This window comes from Scyliorhinus torazame, chromosome 3, assembly GCF_047496885.1.
Source record: "Scyliorhinus torazame isolate Kashiwa2021f chromosome 3, sScyTor2.1, whole genome shotgun sequence".
NCBI classification, from domain to species: Eukaryota; Metazoa; Chordata; class Chondrichthyes; order Carcharhiniformes; family Scyliorhinidae; genus Scyliorhinus; species Scyliorhinus torazame.
This window is the reverse complement of record NC_092709.1, coordinates 20259261-20284848: the sequence shown is the minus strand read 5'-3', so window position 1 is coordinate 20284848 and position 25588 is coordinate 20259261.

The following is a 25588-nucleotide window of genomic DNA, read 5'->3' as shown; positions in this document are numbered from 1 at the left end:
CTGGTGACTGACCCCTCCACCCTGGGAAAGAGTGCCTGCCCATCCATTCCATCCATGCCCCTCATAATCTTGTAGACCTCTATCAAGTCACCCTTCAACCTCCGTCTTTATAATGAAAACAGTCCAAGTCTATTCAGCCTCTCCACATAGCTAACAGATAGGCAACATCCTGGTAAAGCTCCTCTGCACCCTCTCCAAAGCTTCCACATCTTTCTGGTAGTGTGACCACCAGAATTTTGCGCAATATTCCAAGTGCGGCCTTACCAAGGTTGTCTCCAATTCCATCAATTGTGAAGTATGTGTAGAGGTCAACTTTGGGAAAGAGAAGCTTTGTACATTGGAGCACCTAATTTTGCCCTTGCCAATTGTAGAACCTGTCTCCAAAAGTGAAGACCGGCACAATAGTAAGTGGCAGAATCGGAAGGGAGGAAGTTCTTTGAAGCATAGACCCTAGGAGTTGGAATCCGAAATGGCGGGAGAAACGGGCACCATGGATGCATTTGATGCCGACTGAGAGACTTGGAACTCTTATGAAGGAATGATTCCAATTATACCTCATAGCAAATCAATCAGCAGAGGACCTCAAGGTGGCAACAGTTCGCAGTACGGTAGGGTGTAAAATCTTTATTTTGCTACAAAATCTAATTCATCCAGCAAAACCAGGAAAAACAACCTACTGGGAAACAATAAGTCATCCAGTGGATTGAAAGAGCAACTTGCAACAACTTCTGGAGAAGTATGAGAAAGTGTTCGAAGATTCACTAGGCTCAATAATCGGACTATGGTGCACTTAAAAATCAAGTCAACAGTACAGCAAAATGCCTCAAAGCTAGAACCATACCATACTCCATTCGACCAAATGTTGAGGAAGAACTAGAAACACTAGCCCAAACAGGAGTCATTGAACCAGTTGCTACAAGTGATTGGGTAACATCAATAGTTCCTGTATTGAAACGTGATGATTCCATAAGACATAGGAGCGGAATTCGGCCATTCGGCCCATTGATTATGCTCCACCATTCAATCATGGCTAATATGTTTCACATCCCCATTCTACTGCCTTCTCCCCATAACCCCTGATCCCCTTATTAATCATGAAACTATCCATCTCTGTCTCAAAAATACTCAATGATTTGACCTCCACAGCAAAAAGCTCCACAGAGTCACCACCTTCTGGCTGAAGAAATTCATCCTCATCTCCATTTTAAAGGATCATCCCTTCAGTCTAAGGCTGTGCCCTCAGGTTCTACCCGTCAGTGACAATATGTGGAGATTTTAAAACACTATTAACCCAGTGTTGTGCACAGATCATTAGCCACTGCTGTTGATTGAAGACTTGTTTGCTGGACGTCCTGGAAGGCAGAAATTCAGTCAAATTGATCTTCACAGGCATATCTGCAGTTGAACGTGGCTGCAGAATCACAGCCGTACTCACCATTGTGGCGCACACTGGCCTGTTTGGACTAACATCCCACCCATAATGTCTCAAATCTAGAACCGTACCATATACCAATAGATCAAAAGTTGAAGAAGAACTAGAAAGACTAGTCCAAACAGGAGTCATTGGAGCAGTTGCTACAAGTGATTGGGTAACACCGATAGTTCCTGTATTGAAACGTGATGGTTCAGTGAGAATACTGGGAGATTTTAAAACATCTGTTAACCCAGTGTTGTGCACAGATCATTATCCACTCTGCTGACTGAAGACTTTTTGCTGGACTTTCTGGAGGGCAGAAATTCAGTAAAATTGATCTTTCACGGGCATATCTGCAGATGAATGTGGCTGCAGAATCACAGCCGCTACTCACTATTGTGACCCACAAAGGTCTGTTTCATTATAGAAGATTTCCTTCTGCAATAACATCTGCTCCTGCTCTTTTTCAGAGATCCATGGATGAAATTCGCAGTGGGCTAAATGGAGCACAATGTTATTCAGATGACATTCTCATCACCGGTTCAAGTGACCAGGAACACTTAAAGAATTTGGAAGCTACTCTGAAGCATTTACAGAGCCACAACCTGAGAGTTAAGAAGGACTTTTCATGTCATCCATTAATTACCTGGGTCACATCATCGATAAAAGTGATTTACACAAGGAGCAGGAGAAGATTGCAGCAAACCGAGAAGCACCGCATCCTCAAAATGTGACACAATGAAGACCATTTTCAGGATTGATCAATTATTATGGTAAATTCGTACCGAATTCAGCAACTTGCTTAAATCCTTTCCACACTTTGCTATATGCGAAACAGGCATGGCACTGATAAGAATAAAGTGATAGTGGTTGCAATGAGATAAAAGATACCTTCCAGAATTCAGGGCTGTTGGTTCATTATAATCCCAAACTGAAGTTACAACGTTTTGTGATGCGTAAACCCTATGGGGTCGGTGCAGTTGCCTCACACATGATGGATTGATTGGCCATGCTAAATTGCCCCTTCATCACCACGGATGTACAGGTTAGGTTATGGGAGTACGGGGATAGGGCGGGGTGGACACTCGTAAACGGGCAGAGTGCTCACTTGAAAGATCGATGTGCCAAATGGCCGCCTTCTGCTCTGTAGGGATTCTACTCTGTGAAGCCTTCAGGAGAGGAACCCACCGATAGCATTTGCTTCATGAGTCCTTACTTGCCCAGAAACAATTGAAGAAGCTTTTAAAACTGACGGCCGCGACCGGCTTTCAAAATCCAGGCGCGATGCGCATGCATGCCCGCTCAGCAGTGTGCATGCCCGGAGTCCAGCAGCAAACACCGCCTACCCCTGACGTCTTCCTACCTGGAGCGATGGCAGAGAACAGGTCACGCGCCCCGAACACTGACGTGAAATCATGTGCTCTGGGTTCGATTGCGAATCCTCCATTTTGTCAGCAGCAAGCAAGCAACAGGATTGTAAAATTTAAAATGGATTGTTTTGTAATGAGGAAAAGAGAGCCAGAGACACAGACAGGCCAGGATCTCACAACTAAACCTGCCGGAGAGAGTGGCGCAGGAGAGTCCACAGCAGTCAAAGCAGTGCTGGTGTGAACTCCAGGAGAATCCACAACAGACAAAGCAGTGTTGGTGTGAGCTGCACAGGAGAGTCCACAGCAGACAAAGCAGTGTTGGTGTGAGCTGTTCAGGAGAGTCCACAACGGGACAAAGCAGTGGTGGTGTGAGCTGTTCAGGAGAGTCCACAGCAGACAAAACAGTGCTGGTGTGAGCTGTTCAGGAGAGTCCACAACAGACAAAGCAGTGCTGGTGTGAGCTGTTCAGGAGAGTCCACAGCAGACAAAACAGTGCTGGTGTGAGCTGTTCAGGAGAGTCCACAGCAGACAAAACAGTGCTGGTGTGAGCTGTTCAGGAGAGTCCACAACAGACAAAGCAGTGCTGGTGTGAGCTGTTCAGGAGAGTCCACAGCAGACAAAACAGTGCTGGTGTGAGCTGTTCAGGAGAGTCCACAACAGGACAAAGCAGTGGTGGTGTGAGCTGTTCAGGAGAGTCCACAGCAGACAAAACAGTGCTGGTGTGAGCTGTTCAGGAGAATCCACAACAGGACAAAGCAGTGGTGGTGTGAGCTGTACAGGAGAGTCCACAGCAGACAAAACAGTGCTGGTGTGAGCTGTTCAGGAGAGTCCACAACAGGACAAAGCAGTGGTGGTGTGAGCTGTTCAGGAGAGTCCACAACAGGACAAAGCAGTGGTGGTGTGAGTTCCAGGATCTCTGATGAACAACCCATAGAGAAATGTAACATTGAATGACAAAGCAAGTGAGATCGTGAGGACCAAGCAGGCTCACCTGTCGCATTAAAGGTAAGCAAAAATGGTGGGGCGCGACGGTCGGCCAGCGTGGGTCCCGAAGGTTGGCCGGTTGGTAAAAGTGGGTCCCCGGAAAATCACTGACATAGACTATGCTGGTCCAGTTGAGAGTCACATGTTCCGAGTGATTGTGGATGCACCCTCTAAATGGCCAGAAGTAGTGATTATGAAATCCACGACGAGAGAGCTGACCATAGAGAAATTAGACAAGTTTTCACTAGATTTGGAGCAGATTGTAAGTGACGATGGTATTCAATTCACTTCAACTGAATTTGAGGACTACTTGAAGGGAAAGAGTATACACTGTATCAAATCTGCTCCGTATCTTCCTGTGACAAATAGATTGGCCAAATGTTTTGTTCAGTCTTTGAAACATTCCATCAAAATGTCCTGATGTCTTACCGGAACACCGCACACAGAAGAACACAGAGTTCACCAGCAATGCTGTTGTTCAGGAGGTAACTGCGGACACATTTGATTTGTTAACTCCTCCTGATACTTCAGAGAATGTCAAATGACATCAACAAGCACAGATTGCTTGCAGGGAGCAAAACTCTAAAAAGCGAGTGTTGAACCGAGAGGGTGAGTGCTAGCCGAAAGCGACAGCACCATCGAGTGATGGGTGCCTGCTGTGATCCTAGCAAAGACAGGTCCAATATCATACACCGCACAGATGGATGGTGAACGCGTTTGGCGACGTCGTGCTGATCAGCTACTTGCCTCACAATGTGAAATCGCCGAAAGCTCTCAAGAGGTTCTACCTTCAGATATTCTAGACAACGATACTTCAGAGCAGAGACCAGACAGAGAAACAAGTTCAAATTTGGCTTTCAATACCTAAAGTGACAGACACTGGAGTAACTTCCCAGGAAGTACCACAAGGGGACACTTTCACTAGCCAGGTTCCAGAATGCCAAATTCAACCCAAACGGAATAGACGGTTACCTGAGAGGCTGTCTTATTGAGATATATATATTTATATAATGCAGAAGGGAATCTGTTGTATAAACATGAAGTCATTGTCATTGCAGTAATTAAGTAAAGGGAGGGATGTTATGTATCAGACAACACATTCCTGCTGGTGAAGCATCTCGTGATCTGTAGTGACGTCTAAAAAGTGTTTTGCACGGGCTTCAGTTCTCTATCTTAGATTGTATGAACAATACCTCTTAATAAAACCTCTCATTGTGTTTGAAAGAATCCAGAGTGTAACAGCCCCATACTTACTCTCTTTGCGGCTAACAGAAGAATATAGCACAAAACAAAAGACAAATTCTGCTCCTCAGTCCCATTTAAGGCACTACAGGTCTTTAACTGCTGCAGCAGCACACAATCCTGCCTTCACCCAAACCAGCAAGTTCCCAAAGACTGACATTTCCCAATGCCTGCCATTTGACTGAATAATTCAAGGCAGGGTTTTTCAAACTTTTTTTCCCGGCACTCACTTTTGCCTTCGGGACCCACACTGGTCGGCCATCGCCACTTTTGTTTACCTTTAATGCTAAAGGGGAACCTGCTTTCCTCACAAACTCACTCCAATCAAGTTCACAGGAGGAGAGGGAACCCCGCATATCAGGTACAGAGTTCATCCAGTTCCTTTGTGCCGTCTTCATCTTTGTGAGAACAGAGAATCCAACCATGCACATGTAGGTCATAGTGAAGGGCAATAGCAACAAAATACTTGGTTTACTCAGCATCGGATACTCTTTTTAAAAAATATATGTTTATTCAGAATTTTCAAACAAAAATTTTCAACCATTCGAACCTCCCCCCCACCCCGTAACAAAAAAAAAGAAAAGAAAAATCGCATAGCAAGACATAAACATATCAATTCAACATAATACAGAACTTTGTCCAAAGGGTTCCTCCCGCACATATCGACTTTCTCATATGTTTATGTATTTCCTTACTCAAGTGCCCCTAGAAAAAAAAACCTTCCCCCCCCCCCGAAAGAAACGTCCCACCCTCCCCTCCCCCCCCTCCCCCTCCCTCCCTGGGTTGCTGCAGCTGCTGACCGACCTCCATCTAACGCTCCGCGAGATAGTCTAGGAACGGTTGCCACTGCCTGAAGAACCCCTGCGCAGACCAAAGAACAAAGAACAAAGAAATGTACAGCACAGGAACAGGCCCTTCGGCCCTCCAAGCCCGTGCCGACCATGCTGCCCGACTAAACTACAATCTTCTACACTTCCTGGGTCCGTATCCTTCTATTCCCATCCTATTCATATATTTGTCAAGATGCCCCTTAAATGTCCCTATCGTCCCTGCTTCCACTACCTCCTCCGGTAGCGAGTTCCAGGCACCCACTACCCTCTGCGTAAAAAACTTGCCTCGTACATCTACTCTAAACCTTAAACCTATGCCCCCTAGTAATTGACCCCTCTACCCTGGGGAAAAGCCTCTGACTATCCACTCTGTCTATGCCCCTCATAATTTTGTATACCTCTATCAGGTCTCCCCTCAACCTCCTTCGTTCCAGTGAGAACAAACCGAGTTTATTCAACCGCTCCTCATAGCTAATGCCCTCCATACCAGGCAACATTCTGGTAAATCTCTTCTGCACCCTCTCTAAAGCCTCCACATCCTTCTGGTAGTGTGGCGACCAGAATTGAACACTATACTCCAAGTGTGGCCTAACTAAGGTTCTATACAGCTGCAACATGACTTGCCAATTCTTATACTCAATGCCCCGGCCAATGAAGGCAAGCATGCCTTTGGGGCAGCACGGTAGCCTTGTGGATAGCACAATTGCTTCACAGCTCCAGGGTCCCAGGTTCGATTCCGGCTTGGGTCACTGTCTGTGCGGAGTCTGCACATCCTCCCCGTGTGTGCGTGGGTTTCCTCCGGGTGCTCCGGTTTCCTCCCACAGTCCAAAGATGTGCAGGTTAGGTGGATTGGCCATGATAAATTGCCCTTAGTGTCCAAAATTGCCCTTAGTGTTGGGTGGGGTTACTGGGTTATGGGGATAGGGTGGAGGTGTTGACCTTGGGTAGGGTGCTCTTTCCAAGAGCCGGTGCAGACTCGATGGGCCAAATGGCCTCCTTCTGCACTGTAAATTCTATGAAACTCTATGCCGTATGCCTTCTTGACTACCTTCTCCACCTGTGTCGCCCCTTTCAATGACCTGTGGACCTGTACTCCTAGATCTCTTTGACTTTCAATACTCTTGAGGGTTCTACCATTCACTGTATAATCCCTACCTGCATTAGACCTTCCAAAATGCATTACCTCACATTTGTCCGGATTAAACTCCATCTGCCATCTCTCCGCCCAAGTCTCCAGACAATCTAAATCCTGCTGTATCCTCCGACAGTCCTCATCGCTATCCGCAATTCCACCAACCTTTTTGGCGTCTGCAAACTTACTAATCAGACCAGTTACATTTTCCTCCAAATCATTTATATATACCACAAAGAGCAAAGGTCCCAGCACTGATCCCTGTGGAACACCACTGGTCACAGCCCTCCAATTAGAAAAGCATCCCTCCATTGCTACTCTCTGCCTTCTATGGCCTAGCCAGTTCTGTATCCACCTTGCCAGCTCACCCCTGATCCCGTGTGACTTCACCTTTTATACTAGTCTACCATGAGGGACCTTGTCAAAGGCCTTACTGAAGTCCATATAGACAACATCTACTGCCCTACCTGCATCAATCATCTTAGTGACCTCCTCAAAAAACTCTATCAAGTTAGTGAGACACGACCGCCCCTTCACAAAACTGTGCTGCCTCTCACTAGTACGTCCATTTGCTTCCAAATGGGAGTAGATCCTGTCTCGAAGAATTCTCTCCAGTAATTTCCCTACCACCCTCTCAAGGCAAACTTTATCCTCTCCAGCTGAATGAACTCTGCCATGTCATTTATCCAAGCTTCCACACTGGGGGGCTTCGCGTCTTTCTACAATAGCAAGATCCTCCGCCGGGCTACCTGCACTCCCAGCTCGTCCGTCACTCCAAATAGTGGTAGCCCCCAACTTGGCTTGACCTGGACTTTCATCACCTTAGATATAGTCCTCGCAACACCCCTCCAGAACCCATCCAGTACCAGGCATGACCAGAACATATGGGCGTGGTTCGCCGGGCTTCCTGAGCACCTCCCACATCTGTCCTCCACCCCAAAGAACCTACTCAGCCTCGCCCCCGTCATATTCGCTCTGTGAATCACCTTAAACTATATCAGGCTAAGCCTGGCACACGAGGAAAAGGAATTAACCCTACTTAGGGCATCAGCCCACAGACCCTCTTCAATCTCCTCCCCCAACTCCCCCTCCCATTTGCCCTTCAGCTCCTCTACCAAAGCCTCCTCCTCCTCTTTCATCTCCTGGTATATCGCCGAAACCTTGCACTCTCCGACCCATACACCCGAAATCACCCTGTCTTGAATCCCCTGTGCCGAGAGCAACGGGAATTCCCTCACCTGTCGCCTCACAAACGCCCTCACTTGCATGTACCTGAAAGCGTTTCCCGGGAGTAGCCCAATCTTCTCCTCCAGTGCCCCTAGGCTCGCAAACGTCCCATCGATGAACAGGTCCCCCATTCTTCTAATCCCTGCCCGATGCCAGCTCTGAAACCCCCCCCCGTCCATCCTTCCTGGGACAAACCGATGGTTATCTCTGATCGGGGACCACACCGAGGCTCCCACCACACCCTTGTGTCGTCTCCACTGCCCCCAGATCTTTAGCGTTGCTGCCACCACCGGACTCGTGGTGTACCTTGTCGGCGAGAGCGGCAGCGGTGCTGTCGCCAGCGCCCCCAGGCTCGTTCCTTTGCAGGACGCCATCTCCAACCTCTTCCATGCCGCCCCCTCTCCCTCCATCACCCATTTACGGATCATCGCCACGTTGGCTGCCCAGTAGTAGCCACCCAGATTCGGCAACGCCAGCCCTCCTCTATCTCTACTACGCTCCAGAAACCTCCTCCTTACCCTCGGGGTCTTGTTCGCCCACACAAAAGCCATAATGCTCCTGCCTACCCTCTTAAAAAAGGCCTTGGTGATCACAATTGGAAGGCACTGGAACACAAAAAGAAACCTCGGGAGGACCATCATTTTAATCGACTGTACTCTGCCCGCTAGCGAGAGTGGCAACATGTCCCATCGTTTGAAGTCCTCCTCCATCTGCTCCACCAGCCGCGTCAAATTAAGTTTATGCAGGGCCCCGCAACTCTTAGCTATTTGGATCCCCAAGTACCGAAAGCTCCTTTCCGCCCTCCTCAACAGTAGATCGTCTATCCCTCTCCCCTGGTCCCCTGGATGCACCACGAAGAGCTCACTTTTCACTACATTGAGTTTATAGCCCTAGAAGTCCCCAAACTCCCTTAGGATCTGCATGACCTCCACCATCCCCTCCACTGGATCCACTACATACAGCAACAGGTCGTCTGCATATAGCGACACTCGATGCTCCTCTCCCCCTCGGACCACCCCCCTCCATTTTCTGGACTCCCTTAATGCCATGGCCAAAGGTTCAATTGCTAATGCAAACAACAGGGGGGACACCTCTGCCTCGTCCCTCGATACAGCTGAAAATACTCCAACCTCCGCCGATTCGTAACCACACTCGCCACCGGGGCTCTAGAAAGGAGCTTAACCCAACTGATAAACCCCTCCCCAAACCCAAACCTCCGCAACACTTCCCAGAGATACTCCCACTCTACTCGGTCAAAGGCCTTCTCCGCGTCAATAGCTGCCACTATCTCCGCCTCTCCCTCCACCGATGGCATCATTATCACGTTTAGGAGCCTCCGCACATTGGTGTTTAGCTGCCTGCCCTTTACAAATCCCGTCTGGTCCTCGTGAATCACCCCCAGGACACAGTCTTCAATCCTCGTAGCCAGCACTTTTGCCAGCAACTTAGCATCCACGTTAAGGAGCGAAATCGGCCTATACGACCCACATTGCAGTGGGTCATTATCCCGCTTCAGGATCAAAGAGATTATCACCTCAGACATTGTCGGGGGGCAGGGCCCCCCCCTCCCTTGCCTCATTGAAAGTCCTCATCAGCAACGGGGCTAACAGGTCTACGTGCTTCCTATAGAACTCAACCGGGAATACATCAGGTCCCGGGGCCTTCACCGCCTGCATGCTCCCTAGTCCTTTAATCAGCTCCTCCAACCCAATTGGCGCCCCCAAACCAGCCACCTCCTGCTCCTCCACCTTCGGGAACCTCAGTGGGTCCAAAAAACGTCGCATCCCCTCTTCCCCCGCTGGGGGCTGGGATCTGTACAGCTCCTCATAGAAGGCCTTAAATGCCTCATTTACTTTCACCACACTCCGCACCGTAGTTCCCCTTCCATCCTTGACTCCCCCTATCTCCCCCGCTGCCATCCTCTTACGTAGCTGATGTGCCAGCATCCGGCTCGCCTTCTCCCCATACTCATAAGTCGCCCCCTGTGCTTTCCTCCACTGTGTCTCTGCCTTTCCTGTGGTCAACAGGTCGAACTCCGTCTGGAGACTTCGCCTCTCCCTGAGTAGTCCCTCTTCAGGGGCCTCTGCATATCTCCTGTCCACCCTTAAAATCTCCCCCACTAACCTCTCCCTTTCCCTGCCCTCTCTCTTCTCCCTGTGAGCCCTGATGGAGATTAACTCTCCCCTGACCACTGCCTTCAGCGCCTCCCATACTACCCCCACCTGCACCTCCCCATTGTCGTTGGCCTCCAAATACCTTTCAATGCACCCCCGAACCCTCCCGCACACCTCCTCATCTGCCAGTAGTCCCACATCCAAACGCCACTGCGGGCGTTGGTCCCTCTCCTCTCCCAACTCCAGTTCCACCCAGTGCAGGGCGTGGCCTGAGATGGCTATGGCCGAGTACTCCGTTCCCTCCACTTTCGGGATCAGCACCCTGCTCAGAACAAAAAAATATATGCGGGAGTAGGCTTTGTGCACGTGGGAGAAAAAAAGAAAATTCTCTGGCCAGAGGCCTGGCAAATCTCCACAGATCCACTCCCCCCACCTGGTCCATAAACCCCCTAAGCACCTTGGCCGTAGCCGGCCTCTTTCCGGTCCTAGATCTGGAACGATCTAATGTTGGGTCCAACACCGTGTTAAAATCCCCACCCATTATCAAGCTTCCTACCTCCAGATCCGGAATGCGCCCCAACATCCGCTTCATAAATCCAGCATCGTCCCAGTTCGGGGCGTATACATTTACCAATACCACCCAGGTCCCCTGCAACCTACCGCTCACCATCAGGTACCGACCCCCATTGTCCACTACTATGTTCTTGGGGCCTCAAATGACACCCGCTTCCCCACCAGTATTGCCACCCCTCTATTCTTCGCATCCAGCCCCGAATGGAATACCTGTCCTACCCATCCCTTTCTTAACCTGACCTGATCTGCCACCTTCAAATGTGTCTCCTGAAGCATGACCACGTCTGCCTTCAGTCCCTTTAAGTACGCGAACACTCGGGCCCTCTTAACCGGTCCATTCAGGTTCCTCACATTCCAAGTTATCAGCCGGATTGGAGGGCTTCCCCCCCCCCCCCCGCCGACTAGCCATCTCCTGTTTTAGGCCAGTCCCGTGCCCGCGCCTCCCGCACCCTCCAGTCCCCCAGACGGGGAACCCCCGCCCCGACCACCTCTTCCGTTTTCAGTTCCCCCCCTCGGCCAATGGAGCAGCAACCCTATTTCCCCCCCCTCCCCCTCCCCCCTCCCCCCGCTAGATCCAAATCTAGCTCTTTTGCTCCCCCTATAACACTTCCGTGAGTCAGCTGACACCTGCTGACCCCGGCTTCCCCCGCCTTCCCGTTGACCTCCCCCCCCCGTGTGGAAATCCCCCCTCCTCCTTGCGCTCCTCCATCCCCCCCTTCCGTCCTTCCCTAACGCGGGAAAAAGCCCATGCTTTCCTGAGCCAGCCCCGCCCCCTGTGGTGCAGCTCCTGTTGCAGCCGTATCCCAATTCCCCCATCCCCGGGCCTCCCCTCCCTCCAGCACCGGCGCCCACATTCCCCACAGTCTCCCCATCAAATCTCTCCCCCCATCCCCCTCCCATCACCCCACCCGTGGAACAATCCTTACGCATAGTTAAAACCCTGTATACAACCGACAACCCCCCCGACAACCACAGACCCTCAGCCTGAGTCCAATCTTTCCGTTTGGATAAAGGTCCAAGCCTCTTCAGGCGTTTCAAAGTAGTGGTGTCGATCCTGAAACGTGACCCACAATCGCGCTGGCTGCAGCATTCCGAATTTCACCCTCTTCTTATGCAGCACCGCCTTGGCCTGATTAAAACCAGCTCTCCGCTTTGCCACCTCCGCGCTCCAGTCCTGTTAGCTCGGATCACCGCATTCTCCCATCTACTGCTCCACTCCTTCTTGGCCCATCTCAGGACACACTCTCTGTCCACGAAACGATGAAACCTCACCACTATCGCCCTTGGCGGTTCATTGGCCTTGAGTCTCCTCGCCAGGACCCGGTGAGCCCCATCTAGCTCCAGGGTACTCGGAGAGTCAGGGAATGGAGCATCATGCTCACGTACGCCCCGGCATCGGCTCCCTCCACCCCTTCAGGGAGACCCAGAATCTGAAGATTCTTCCTCCTTGACCTGTTCTCCAGGTCCTCGAATCTTTTGGCCCACCTCTTGTGCAGCGCCTCGTGCGCCTCCATCTTCACCGCCAGGCCCAAGATCTCGTCCTCGTTCTCCGTGGCTTTTTCCCGCACCTCTCGGATCTCTACCCCTTGGGCCTTCTGGGTCTCCTTCAGCCCCTCGATCGCCGTCAGCAGTGGCGCCAGCACCTCTTTTTTAAGCTCCTCCACGCAGCACCTGAGAAACTCCTGCTGCTCCGGCCCCCATGCTGCTCGATCTCCGCCCTCCGCCATCTTGTTTTTTCTCCCTCTTTTCTGTCGCTGCTCCAAAGCCGCTTTATTTCCCGCTCCACTTCTGGTCCCCTCCATACACTATGGAAGGGGGACCTTGCTCTCACCTTCCCACACGGGAAGTGGTCGAAAAATTTCCATTGGGCTCCTCTGGAGAGCCCAAAAGTCCATTCTAGTGGGGGCCGCCGAAATGTGCAGCTTAGCTCCGCATCGCCGCAACCAGAAGTCAGCATCGGATACTCATGGGAAATACTATTTCAGAATGCTGACAGTCTCATGGGCTTTTGCCATGTTTTTAATGTGCTGTCACAGGTTAGGTACAGCAGCGTAGTCTTTTCATTTGGAGTCAGCTATAAGTTAATAACAGACACTGGGGTCTCAATCTCAAAAGGAATTTTTCACCCACCTTTTCCCTTTCAAAATCTGAAACGTCTCTCATTTGCCAGGTCTTCCCTGCATATAACTCACATCAGTTCCTACTTGCATTGGCACTATTGACAAAACCATACCTCAGGAAATCATCTTCGTACTGCTTTGTTCCTGAGTTTCTTCTTTGTACACTGTTCACCAGGGGCCCCCGAGCTCTGTACAGAGCTAACACTAGCATTGCTCTATCCTACCATAGACTCTCCTGTGCAGCTCTCTCCAGCAGATTCAGATGTGAGATCTTGTCCAGGAGGTAGACAATCTATTTGTATCCTCAACTGTCTCTTTCTTGTAACAAAATGATCCATTTTCACAGTCCCCTTGCCGTGCTTGCTAGCAGTTAGAAAATGGAAGAAGTTCTCCTCCGTGATTTGCCACCAAAAGCACAAAAGTAGAGGGCACTTGACATCAAGTGTACTTGCAGGGCACATGACCTGCTCACTGCTATACCTGACCTGTGACAGCACAGCCGGCGTGGGTCACGAAGGTCAGCAGCCTGGCAAAAGTGTGTCCCTGGAAAAAAAGTTTAAAACCACTGATCTAAAGTGCCAATTACTGGAGTGAAAGGGAAGAGCGGACTTCCGGTGGTGGCTATGAAGGAGTAGGTCGCACATTTGGTGGCTCCCTTTCGGATCAGAACTTTGGACCTACTTCCCCGATTTTTTTGTCGGTTCTGAAGTGGAAAATTGATGTTGGATGCAACTGTGATGAGGAATCCTACATCAGTGCATGGAGAAGCGGATCAGGAGTGCTCACAAAGGAAGAAATAGGCAAACGGAGAAGGCTTGGGCTGAGGCTGCAGCGGGAGAAAGCATGGCGGACGACCGGAATTCTGGCTCAACGACCCAGCAGGCGACGGAGCAGTTGATGCAGTTTATACAGGAGGGCTTCGCCAAGCAGAAACAGGAATGCTTGGACCCAATTAAGGAATCGATTGAGCGGCTGGAACTTAGACTGGATGCTCAAGATCGGGCGATCCAGAAAGTGAAGAAGGCACTGACTGAGCAGGAGGAACACCACACAGCAGTGGAGTTGGAGGTGCGGATGCTGAGAGACCAACAGAAAAGGCTCCAGGAGCAGGTGGAAGACCTGGAGGACAGGTCCCGCCGGCAGAACCTGAGAATCGTGGGTCTCCCAGAGGGATCCGTAGGAACGGACACAGGGGCATATATAGCGGCTATGTTTGAGAAGCTAATGGGGAATGGGACGGTCACCCGACCCTTGGAGGTGGACAGGGCGCACAGAGCGCTAGCGAGGAAGCCGCGTGTAGGTGACCCCCTGAGAGCACTGGTGGTGAGAATCCACAGGTATCTGGACAAAGAGTGCATTCTACAGTGGGCCAGGCAGACATGGGGCTTTAAATGGGAGAACAGTGTCCTGCATATATATCAAGATCTGAGCGAGGACGTGGCCAAGAACAAAGAACAAAGAACATTACAGCACAGGAACAGGCCCTTCGGCCCTCCCAGCCTGCGCCGATCCAGATCCTTTATCTAAACCTGTTTTGGCTGCAGTGGTCTGGGAGGCGCTGAAGGTGGTGGTTAGAGGGGAGCTGATCTCGATTCAGGCCCACAGGGTGAAGGCAGACAGAGCAGAGACGGACCGACTGATAAAGGAAATATTACAGGTCGACAGGAGGTATGCGGAGACCCCAGAGGCAGGGCTTCTAAGGGAACGACGGAGGCTACAGGCGGAGTTTGGCTTGTTAACTACAGAGAAGGCGGTGGAGCAGCTGAGGAAGGCAAGGGGGGCGATCTATGAATACGGGAAGAAGGCCAGTAGAATGCTTGCGCAGCAGCTTAGAAAGCGGGAGGCAGCCAGGGAGGTTGGGAAAGTAAGGGACAGGGATGGGAACCTGGTCGGAGATTCAGCTGGGGTCAATAAGGCGTTCGAGGAATTCTACAGCAGGCTGTATGAGTCGGAACCCCCAGCTGGGCCGGAGGGGATGAGGCAATTCTTAGGGAGGCTGAAGTTCCTGAAGGTTGACAAAGAGTTGGTAGAAGGGCTGGGGGCCCCGATCGGGCTGGAAGAGATAGCAGAAGGGCTGAAGGCCATGCAGCCGGGAACAGCCCCGGGACCGGATGGGTACCCCGTGGAGTTTTACAAAGCATTCTCTGGGATACTGGGGTCACTGCTGATGAGGACATTCAATGATGCAAGGGCGAGAGGGGGGGCTTCCCCCGATGATGTCACAGGCCACTATCTCATTGATCCTGAAGTGGGATAAGGACCCGGAGCTATGCAGGTCCTACAGACCAATCTCCCGACTAAATGTAGATGCCAAACTGTTCGCTAAGATCTTGTCCTCAAGGATTGAAGACTGCGTTCAGACGTGATTGGGGAGGACCAGACGGGAATTGTTAAGGGAAGGCAGTTGGCGGCCAACGTAAGAAGGCTGTTGAATGTAATTATGATGCCCCCAGAGGGAACGTAGAGGTGGTGGTCGCAATGGACGCAGAGAAGGCATTTGGCCGGGCGGAATGGGATTATCTGTGGGAGGTACTGGGGCGGTTTGGATTTGGGCGGGGCTTCATTGACTGGGTCAGGTTGCTGTATCAAGCGCCTGTGGCAAGTGTTCGGACGAACAGATTGACATCGGGCTATTTTAGGTTACACCGGGGAACGAGGCAGGGATGCCCCCCCTCCCCACTGTTGTTCGCACTGGCCATAGAACCGCTGGCAATTGCGTTGAGAGCCTCAAGGGGCTGGTCCGGGGGGGGGGGGGCGGGGGGCGGGGGTTGGAGCACAGAGTCTCACTATACGCAGATGATCTACTCTATGTGACTCTATGTGTCGGACCCATTGGAAGGGATGGACGAAATTATGGGGATTCTGGGGGATTTTGTCCGGTTTTCGGGTTACAAATTGAACATGGGAAAAGTGAGATGTTCGCGATCCAGGCAAGGGGCAGGAGAGGCGATTGGGGGAGCTGCCATTTAGAGTGGTAGGGGGAAGCTTTCGGTACCTAGGCATCCAGGTGGCGCGGAAATGGGAATGGCTGCACAAGCTAAATCTGGCCTGACTAGTAGACCAAATGAAGGAGGATTTTCGAAGGTGGGACGTGCTCCCGCCGTCACTGGCTGGGGGGGTACAGACAGTGTAAATGACGGTTCTCCCGAGATTCCTGTTTGTGTTTCAGTGCCTCCCCATCTTTATTCCTCGGTACTTTTTTAAACGGGTCAACAAGGTGATCTTGGGCTCTGTATGGGCGGGTAAGACCCCACAAGTTAAAAAAGGGATGTTGGAGCGCAGCCCGGGGTGGGGGTGGGGGGTGGGGGGGGGGGTCGGTGTGGGAGTGAGTAGAGGCAGCATCTTGTAAGGGCACTAGTTTGGGGGCATTGGTAACGGCGCCTCTGCCATTCCCGCTGGCACGTTACTCCACCAGCCCCGTGGTGGTGGCGGCCCTGAGAGTCTGGGGGCAATGGAGGAGACATGTGGGAGCAGAGGGAGCATCGGTCTGGTCCCCCAACTTGCAATAATCACCGGTTTGCCCCGGGGAGGTTAGGTGGAGGATTCCGGAGATGGCGGAGAGCAGGGATCGAGAGGATGGGAGATATGTTTACAGGGGGGAGCTTTCCCAGCCTGAGGGAGCTGAAGGAGAAATTTGAACTGACGGGAGGGAATGAATTTAGGTACCTGCAGGCGCGGGACTTCCTACGCAGGCAGGTCTCCACCTTCCCGCTCCTACCACCAAGGGGGATACCGGACAGGGTAGTTTCCAGAATGTGGGTGGGAGAGAGGTGGGTTTCGGACATTTATAAAGAACTCATGGGGTCAGAGGGAACGCAGACTGAGGAGCTGAAACACAAGTGGGAAGAGGAGTTAGGAGAGATAGAGGTTGGTCTCTGGGTGGATGCGTTGAGCAGAGTCAACGCGTCCACAACATGTGCCAGGCTCAGCCTGATACAGTTTAAGGTTATTCACCGGGCTCACATGACAGTGGCCCGGATGAGCAGGTTCTTTGAGGCGGAAGACAGGTGTGCGAGAGGACCAGCAAACCATGTCCACATGTTCTGGGCATGCCTGAAGCTTAGGGGATTCTCGCAGGGGTTTGCGGATGTCATGTCCAAGGTGTTGAAAACAAGGGTGGCGCCGAGTCCAGAGGTGGCGATTTTCGGGGTGTCGGAAGATCCGGGATTCCAGGAGGAGAAAGAGGCAGACGTTCTGGCCTTTGCCTCTCTGGTAGCCTGGGTACGGATATTATTAGCTTGGAGGGACTCAAAGCCCCCGAAGTCGGAGACCTGGCTAACTGACATGGCTAGCTTTCTCTGTTTGGAGAAAATCAAGTTTGCCTTGAGAGGGTCAATATTTGGGTTCGTCCGGAGGTGGCAACCGTTCGTCAACTTCTTTGGGGAAAATTAACCGTCAGCAGAAGGGGGAGGTTGGGGCTTAGTTTAGTGTAGAGTAGGGGATTAGAAAAGGTGGGACCTGTGAGGGAGGAAGACGGCTTTTGCACTGTTTATATTTGTATGTACACTGTTCCTTCTGTCAATGTTATAAAACCATAAATACCTCAATAAAATGTTTATTAAAAAAAAGGGAAGAGCGGGTTTCCAGATGCTACTCGTCTGCAGATGATAACCTTGCTCAGTCTTTATGAATAATCAAGTGATAAGATGTTATTGTTGGGATTCTCTACCCCAGAGACCTGTGGATTCTCAGCCTTTAATTATATTCAATGCAGGAATCAATGGCCAAAACTTTCCGGCCATTCTCGCCAGCGGGGTCTTCCAGTCCCACCGATGGCGAACGATACATTCAATGGGAAACCCCGTTGACAACGGTGGCACTGGAAGATGTCACCACACCAATGGTGGGCCGCCTCCAGTCGCCGCAAAACGCACGGTGAGTTGTGCAGTAAATTCCGCCCAACAGGTTTTCAGACAATAAGGAAGTCAAAGGATGTGGTGATAAGACAAGAAGGTTGAGTTGCAGTAGAAGTCTAACCATGATCATATTGAATGATGGAACCAGCTTGAGACTCCTTCTCCTATTTCTTATGCTATTTTACTTGTGGCCACTGTATGTTAACCATATTTCTTTCTAAATTATTGGTTTTCAGAACGTGATAAATTGTTCAGGCAAGTGGTCAACTCAGAAACCAAAGAGAAAATGCTGGAGAATCTCAGCAGGTCTGGCAGCATCTGTAGGGAGAGAAAAGAGCTAACGTTTCGAGTCCAGATGACCCTTTGTCAAAGCTAAAAGACAAAGGATCATCTGGACTTGAAACGTTAGCTCTTTTCTCTCACTACAGATGCTGCCAGACCTGCTGAGATTCTCCAGCATTTTCTCTTTGGTTTCAGATTCCAGCATCCGCAGTAATTTGCTTTTATCCAGTGGTCTACTCAGAAGATCCTCAGGCAGAAGCCCTACAAGAGGTTTGGACAAGAAAGTCGGTCCATTCTTGAGACAGCCCATCCGAGTTATGTCCCCTTTTATTGACCACTCTGCTATGGGAAATAGGTTGTTTCCATACATCCTACAATGGGTCATCCCTGGGGCAGAATCTTCCACTCTGAAGTCTAGGTTTGGGGGGGGGGGGCAATAAATGGGAGTGATTCCCACTGGGAGCTAGTCCACACGCGATCTTGCGCTACTCAGTTACCTCATCGGCTCAAAGATCCTTCTCCTGATCTGATGACCATCGCTGTGGCACAAGAGGTGTTTCACGCAATTGCAGCACAACCTCCTTACCTTCTTATTTTATACCTCAGCTGCCGAAGTGTTGCATATATGCCCCTCTTTTTAAAAAAAAAATGTTTCCATTGAAGTTTTAAAATTTTGTACACTGTACATTCAACAAGGGCATGTGCATCGGTTACAATGTACATAGCAACTCCCTTTGTGCCGGGCCACCCTCGCCCCACCCCTTTGGTCCTTTCCCCCCACACATCCCCCCGCCACCACTTCCACCCGCCCCCTCCTTTTGTTGTTTCAGGATCTTTTTTTTGGTCGCTTCTTATATAATGGGCAGTTAACTTCTATTTGCGTGTGTGCGGTGCACTCCCCTCGCCCACTTTGTCGATTGGTCCCACCCCCTTTTCCCCCTTCCACCCCCCCCCCCCCCCCCCCCCCCCACGTCCCATCTCCCTTTCGATGATTCCTTCGGGGTTCTGTTTCCTGTGGCTTCGCTCTGGGCCCTCTGGTATTTGGTGCAGCTATTTTACGGCTTTCCCCATCTCTCCTCTGGCCTCCGCCCTCTCCCCTCCCTTCCCTATCTGTTCCTTGCAGTTTCGTGGCCTCCCATGTGCCCCCTCCCCCCTTGATGAATGGCCCCCAAGCTTTGTGGAAGCCCTCCGCAGACACCCGGATAGTGAACTTGATCTTCTCCAGGTGGAGACATTCCGACTGGTCTGCCAGCCAGTCTGCAGCTGTGGGTGGTGCTGATTATCGCCGGCCGAGCAGGATTCTCCGGCGTGCGATTAGGGAAGCAAAGGCAAGGGCGTTGGCCCCTTCCCCATGAATAGTTCTGACTGGTCCGATACACCGAAGACTGCTACTCTTGGGCACGGCTCCACCCTCACCCCCACAACCGTGGACATCGCCATGAAGAAGACTGTCCAAACCCCGGCAAGTCTGGGGCACGCACAGAACATGTGGGTGTGGTTGGCCGGGCCCCTCTGGCACCGCTCACATTTGTCCTCCACCTCCGGGAAGAACCTGCTCATTCGGGTTCTGGTCAGGTGCGCTCCGTGCACCACTTTGAGCTGCATTAGGCTTAGCCTTGCGCAGGAGGAGGTGGAGTTGGCCCTGCTCAGTTCTTCGCTCCAGAGCCCTCACCCTATTTCAATCCCTAACTCTTCATACCATTTTTCCCGGTGTTTCGTCCAGTGGGAAGCGTGTCCTTTCAAATAGTCGTCCGTACAGGTCCCCGCAGTTTCCCCTCCTCAGATTGTCCGCGTCCAGTAGCTCCTCTAACATTGTATGTCTTAGGGTCCGTGGGTAAGCTGTCATCACCTTGCAGAGAATGCTCTTAACCTGTAGGTGTCGGAGTTCGTTTCCACTCGGTAGCTCCAGTCTCTTCGTCAATTCCTCTAAGGGTCGCTCGTGTGTCTGTGTAAAAGTCTCCAACCATCCGTGTGTGTCCCCATCCTCTCTCCATCTCCTCCGTCCTCAACCGTTCCATGTCTGATTCTTTCACCCATCCCCTCACTCTTTCCGCCATGGCTGCCCAGTGGTAGGACTGTAGGTTTGGGAAGGCCAGACCCACCATGTTTCTTCTTCTTTGTAGCACTTTTTTTGGGGGGGCCCATCTCTGTCGGTCCTTTTTTAATTCCTCCGCCGGACTGGTCAGGTTCCACTTGTGGATCCGTGTCCAGTCATTGGCTATCTGGTATCCAGGTAGCGGATTTTGTTTTGGACTAGTTTGAACAATAGTCCCTCCAGCTCTGCCCCTCCCCCTCTCGGGTTCACAGGGAAGGCCTCGCTCTTGCTCAGGTTGGGATGGTAGCCCGGGAAGGCTCCGATCCCACTCCGGAGCTTCATGATTTCTGCCATGCCGCTTTGCGGGTCCGAGATGTAGAGGAGCAGGTCATTCGCATGGAGACTCTGTGTCTCCTTCTTCAGATTTCCTTCCAGCTTCTCGCCACTCTCAGGGTGATCGCCATCAGCTCGATTGCCAGGGCGAATAAGAACAGGGGCAGCGGGAGCCCCTGCTCTGTGCAGCTGGAAGTATTCAGAGCTGGTGGTGTTGGTCGGTACACTCACCTTGGGGGCGTTGTGCAGGGGTTTTACCCATGAGGTGAACCCTGTCACCGGCCCAAACCGTTCCAGTACCTCAATGAGGTTCTTCCACTCGACTCTGTCGAAGGCCTTCTCTGCGTCCAGGGAGACGAGCACCTCTGGTGTTCTCTCCCCGGATGGGGCCATTATCACGTTCAGCGGCCGTCTGATGTTCGCTGGTGGCTGTCTACCCTTAACAAGGCCCATCTGGTTCTCTGTGACCACCTCTGGCACGCAGTTCCACAGCCACTTAGCCAGGACTTTTGAGAATATTTTCGCATCCACATTGAGCAGCGAAATGGATCTGTATGATCCGCATTCCATTGTGTCTTTGTCCTTTATGGGTATCAGTGATATAGGGGCCGTGTTGGCGTTGGAGGCAGGGTGACCCCCGCCAGTAGGTTTGCGATCATCTTCCGCAGGTGCGAGGCCAATGCTCTCGCAGATGTTTTGTAGAAGCCTGCCAGGAACCCATCGGTCGCGGTGCGCATATGCGCTCTTAACTGCTTTAACTACCTATATTTATCTCAAAGTATTCATAAACAATGCTCACACTTTTCACCTCAACGCTTAGGTTATCATTTTGGGGACCTTAATATGATCTTCCCTTTCCTTAATTATCCTTTTACAATAATAATCTTTATTGTCACAAGTAGGCTTACATTGACACTGCAATGAAGTCACTGACAAAAGCCCCTAGTCACCACATTCCGGCGCCTGTTCAGGTACACGGTGGGAGAATTCAGAATGTCCAAATTACCGAACAGCACAGGCGGGATTCCCTGACCCCCGCCGGGACGCCGGCTGCCGGATTCTCCGGCGCCAGTTTTTCGGTGGGGGAGGGAATCGCATTGCGCCAGCCGGGGGCCGTTGGCAGCGCCCCCCCCCCCGGCGATTCTCCGCTCCGCGATGGGCCGAGTGCCTGTCCGTTTTCGGCTGGTCCCGCCGGCGTAAATTAAACCAGGTCCGTACCGGCGGGACCTGGCTCTGCGGGCGGCCTGCGGAGTCCTCGGGGGGGGGGGGGGGGGCGCAGGGGATCTGGCCCCGGGGGGGGGGGGGGGGGCCCACGGTGGCCTGGCCCGCGATCGGGGCCCACTGATCCGCGGGCGGGCCTCTGCCGTGGAGGCACTCTTTCCCTCCACACCGGCAGCTGTAACGGTCCGCCATGGCCGACGGGAGAAGAATCCCCCTGCGCATGCGCTGGGATGACGCAAGCACACGCTGCCGCTCCCGCGCATGCGGCAACTCGCGCCGGCCGGCGGAGGCCCTTCGGCGCCGGTTGCCGTGGCGCTAAGCCCTTCCGCGCCTGCTGCTGCAGCGCCAATCCCACCGGCGCCGGCCTAGCCCCTGAAGGATGCCGCACCTTCCGGGCGGCCCGACACCGGAGTTGTTCACGCCACTCCTCAGCGCCAGTACGGCCCACCCCGCCGGTTAGGGGAGAATCCCGCCCCTCATCTTTCGGGACTTGTGGAAGGAAACCGGAGCACCCGTAGGAAACCCACACAGACACGGGGAGAATGTGCAGACCCCACATAGACAGTGACCCAAGCCGGGAATCGAACCTGGGACCCTGGCGCTGTGAAGTGACAGTGCTAACCACTGTGCTACCGTACGGCCTTTTGCTCTTCACGTGTGTCTAAAAGATTCTTGATATTGCTTACCAATATGATTTTCATGTCCCCTCTTTTATTCCCTCATTGAGAGAGCTGCTGGAAAGGTCTCCACTGAGGCAGGAGCAGTTTTCAAATCTTCGATGAAGTCAGGGAGAAGTAAATTCCAGGATCAAAGAAGAGAGCCGAATTTCTCAGAGGTGGTTTCAGCGATGGAGAAGATCAGAGATTTAGCTCCACTCACGAACAGAGCAGATGGTGATGCCATACCTGTTGACAGATAAGGGAGGATTGAAACTGGTGCCAGTAAGAGACCGCAAATGTCTGTCCGGCTTGTGCAAATCATGAAGAAAGCATGCTTTCAAATTCCTGCCGAGCGTTTGCAAGTGGAATATCCTCCGCTGGAGGTAACACAAGGAAACCAAAAGGATTTGAGGTACAGTTGTTGCAACTTGCACAAAGCAAGAGGAAATGTGCCAAATGCTAAGCTATCCAGAATTTTCCCGTAGTGCTAATAAACTCTGGGTGAATTTTGTATTACAGCTGCTTCTGGCTACGCCCTGCTGTTGCCTCCCAACTATATTGGAAACTTTGCTCTGCAGGACACAATCTTAACTAGCTCTTTAACACCACGCAAATAATAGTGTGTCGGGGCCAGTTTAGCTCATGTGGCTAGGCAGGCTGGTTCGTGATGCAAGGCAAGGCCGACAGCGCGGGTTCAATTCCTGCCCCGCCTTCTCAACCTTGCCCTCGCCTGAGGTGTGGTGACACTCAGGTTAACTCACCACCAGTCAGCTCTCACCCTCAAAGGGGAAAGCAGCCTATGGTCATCTGGGACTGTAGCGACTTTACCTTTACCTAATATTATGGCAACATCTGTTGCGCAGAAAAACAGACTTCAACATTATTGGTCACCGCCCAAAGATTTTTTCCTGCAGTATTTAATTCAAGAAAACAGTTTGTACACAAAACTATTCATGCTTAAAACATACATCTTTTCGTGTCCCTTCGGCCATTTCGGTGAAAGTTGATCGCCCTGAAATGTTGGCCAAACGTTTGAAATGCTGCTGGCGGGACGAGAGATTTGACAGGCCAGCAATGGTTCTGTTGACTTTTGGTGGGAATTTCAGTTTCCGCAGCGGGTGAGACCAGAAAATCCAGGCAGTTCACTTTGTTTCTCACTTCACAGGTGCTACCCAGCCTGCTGGGTATTTCAGGCATTGTCGCCTTTTATCTTGTGTCTCGTTCATTTGGTATTTGAGACTCGAGAGAATCAAAGATTTGATGATGCAGACTGTTAATGGATAAGAGGCAGGTGCAGGCCCACGTCACATGCTGCACAGACTTTGTCATAGAATCCCTACAGCACAGAAGGAGGCCATTCAGCCCATCGAGTCTGCACCGACTCTGAAAGAGCACCTCGCCTAGAGTCAGGCCGCACCCTATCCCCGTAACCCACTTAACGTTTGGACACAAAGGGGCAATTTAGCATGGCCGATCCACCTAACCTGCACATCTTTGGACTGTGTGAGGAAACCGGAGCACCCGGAGGAAACCCACGCACACACGGGGAGAAAGTAGTGCAACCTCCACACAGACAGTCACCCGAGGTTGGAATTGAACCCGGGACCCTGGAGCTGTGAGGCAGCAGTGCTGACCGCTGAGCCACTTTGCACCAGAGCCACATAGAGTGACGACACAGCAAACAGGAGCTGAGGGAGGTGTAAAAGAAAGTTGGAGGAAAGTCATGTTTGGGTGACCCATTCCCTCCTCCTCAAGTATCTTTGAGAGTTCCCATCCTTCCAGCACCAGGCACCGTCAAGCAGTCAAGGAAGAGTGAGCGAAAACAGACGCACACAAAAAAAAGGATAATTCAAATTACTGGGGGAAAAAATGACATTTTGTGTGAGATCCTCCAGTCAGACCCCAGCCGCATGTTTCACGGCGGCTCACAATTCTCCGGTGTCAGGATTCTCTCTTCCTGCCGCTTGTCAATGAGATTTCTCATTGAAGCACCCCACGCCGCCGGGAAAGCCACGGGCGGGGGCGCGCTGCCAGCGGGAACAGAGAATCCCCAACACCAGAGAATTCCAGCCTTTAATTACAGATCAGAAGAACTCACCCAAATTGGATTCAAACGTCTTTCGTCATTGTGAAGTAAAATGATGATGCAGCCACGGTGGATACCAAGTCAATGGAAGAGCAACCAAGAATGGTCCAATAAACAATGCCCCAGGATTCTAAAGCCAGCTTTAAAATGAGATCTTGAAATTCCCTTGTGGAGTTACCATCATATATGATGAATAAAGAGATGTGGAGGACAACCACAGGCGTTCAGATGATAGTCAATAGATGACGATGCTGTTGCATCATTGTAAGGAAACGCATTTGATGCACCTGGTCCACACAAGTGCAAGTTTATTGCAAACGTCATTGTTTTGTAATATAGAGAACAATGTTTTCCCTGTTATTACTCAATGGAGTGCATTGTAATAAAACAAAGTGATAACTGAGCTTTCAATGAGTTTGATGTTGACATTGCCATTTTAGGGATGGTCTCATGGACAAGTGTTAAATTCACAGTTTTGCCTTAATCCCATCAATAACGTTTCACTCTCAATGCAAGGACAGGAATAGACAGCTCCCACCTCCATCCAAGCTTCACAACGCTAATGTAACCAGTCACTGATAACTACAAATAAGAACTGTCCTTTTCTATATTAGTTTTTTATAAGTCTTAGTAGTTGGACAGAAATGCAATTTGGATGAGTTGCTAACATATTACAATCTGATGATTCTTAATTTAGCATTAGTAGTTGGCTAAAGCATTATAAACATCACCAATGTTAGTTCCAGAAGCTGTGACCCCTGATGCCTGGGAACGGCTGCACAATGGCAGGGCTAGTCAGAAAAAGCAATAGTTCAAAAGAAGCACAAAGAAGAGAAGAGATCCAAATAGGCTACAGATGTGGGCTGTTAATTTTGGAAGTCACAAAACCATTATTTCCGCACAAAAATGATCAAGGAAGATGCAACACAATTTTCAGGATCTAAACCAACTGGAAAGGGGAATTATTCTTCACGGAATCGGAGGACCGAAGAACCATTTAAAAACGCAGAACATGATTCCACTGGTGTCCCCAGTTTTTGCTGGTGTGGAGTAAGGATGCGTGTAGCGAGCCTGTAACCTGCGCTCCCCACCTGGCCAATTCCATTGCAG